Source organism: Amphimedon queenslandica, unplaced genomic scaffold (assembly GCF_000090795.2).
Source record: "Amphimedon queenslandica unplaced genomic scaffold, v1.1 AMPQUscaffold_5643_Cont22390, whole genome shotgun sequence".
NCBI lineage: Eukaryota > Metazoa > Porifera > Demospongiae > Haplosclerida > Niphatidae > Amphimedon > Amphimedon queenslandica.
In genome coordinates, this window is record NW_003554057.1 from 1 (window position 1) to 1,716 (window position 1,716).

Below are 1,716 nucleotides of genomic sequence, written 5' to 3' on the forward strand. Positions count from 1 at the left end.
CAATTCCTCTTAGTGAAACTTGTGGAATCCATTATTTTATAATTTGGTGAAATTTATCACATCTTGCTTGAAATAAATTTGCTGTTCATTGACATTATTACTTAATGGCACTTCCTTTTTGTCACAGTCACATGCAATTCACCACAACACTTCTCACTTTTCCAAATACTCTTGTCTCCTCTCTCTCTCTCTCTCTCATTACAGATGCTCTCATTAGCTCTTGTTGTTCACAGAGACTCGTGTCAGGTAATGATGATATTCATTATTATTTTACGTAGCTACATGTACATGTATGTTGTACAATGTAGATAGTTTGGAGTGCTTAATTTGGGTGAATTGCTGTGTGCCCATTGATCTCTTATTTAATCATATAATCTTCTCTCTTTTCTCTCTCTTCCTTTCCTCCATAAAGGAATGACACATGAGTGATATGCATTGGGTTGGATTTGGTGACTGTTATTTTGGAGTGTGGCGTGAAGAGTCTTGGGGACATTAAATCACTGAGAGTTCTCATGCAAGACGGACTCTCCCATCACTTACTTACTGTAAATGAGCAACTTTACGAAGTACGTATTTCAGTTAGTGTTAAATTATAATTTGTTAGTTGCTTCAGAACGAATCTGCTGATGTTTATGGTCGCTCTTTGACAAAGTGCTTTCTTCTTTTTGATTCAAATTGTCATCATCTCAAACTACAGCTGGAGGTAAAGAAAGAAACACATACATGTAGGTGGATCATTAAATACTTCTCTCTCTCTCTCACTCTCTCCCTCTCCCTCTCTCTCTCTCAGTGGTTCCTTAATAAGCTAATGCACACAATACAATTAGATCAGTCAAGACTTCAAGCAGGCAGACAAGAGCTAACATTAGAATGTCTCAATTAATGTCTTAATGTCTTAATTAATGTCTTAAGAAAGAGTACATTTATGTACACGAGATTCGTCACAGTTTAATAAATTTTTGTCTCTCTTTTCTTTAGTTTTGTCACATTCATAATTTTGTATCAGAGTTATATGTTAATTATGATTGCAGTACCTACTGTACTAATGTGTGCGAGAGACTGAGCAAGCTACTTGCTAAGGTATGTCAGCCATCAGCTGTTATTAAGCTTAGCCAATTACCCTGTACTATAGTACGGGGTATTTTGCTAAAATTTATTAGGAAAAAGTTGTTTATTTACTAATTATTTTCTGATGCATATGCATTGTACATGTTCTTATGTTGTGTAGAAAGTTTGAGTTAATTCCGATCAAGATTGGATTTATAATGAATTTTTAAAGTTTCTCCAAAATCTGACTAAAGTACCTGTACTATAATTGTACAGTGATTTTGGCCAAATTTTGCCAAAAATGAAAAGATGAGAATTCTCCATTTTTATAATTTTTTCTGATACATATACATGTACTTATGTTCCATATTAAGTTTGATGAACTGCTTTTCTCTCTATACAGCAAGCATTCCCCAGCTCTTATCACACGATATCATCAACCAACATTATTAGCACTGGAAACACTACTGACAATGATACTGGCATTAGAATCAACCAACACCACCACTACTGATAATGATGATACCAATGATGGTGATACTAATAGAATGTGTACTAAAAATGGAGGGAAAGTTGCAGGTGACTGTAATAAAGGAGTGAGTGTGAATTGATCTGCTTGGATCATATTCTCATCAGATAAGCAGCAGGAACCAGATATCATTCTAAATG

The 1,716-nt window shown here is 34.7% G+C and overlaps 2 long non-coding RNA genes across 3 annotated transcripts; both read left to right on the forward strand.

The window, feature by feature from the left end:
• Positions 1-12: 12 nt before the first annotated feature.
• LOC109592309 (uncharacterized) lies at positions 13-937 on the forward strand. Of its 2 annotated transcripts, none has more exons than XR_002190285.1 (4): positions 13-246; positions 413-566; positions 605-703; positions 791-937. It is a non-coding gene; the product is annotated as an uncharacterized LOC109592309 (long non-coding RNA). The 2 variants fall into 2 exon arrangements; XR_002190286.1 differs by having other exon boundaries at positions 614-703.
• A 14-nt stretch (positions 938-951) lies between these two features.
• LOC109592308 (uncharacterized) lies at positions 952-1,609 on the forward strand. Its single transcript, XR_002190284.1, has 2 exons — positions 952-1,080; positions 1,451-1,609. It is a non-coding gene; the product is annotated as an uncharacterized LOC109592308 (long non-coding RNA).
• The last annotated feature ends 107 nt before the right edge of the window (positions 1,610-1,716 follow it).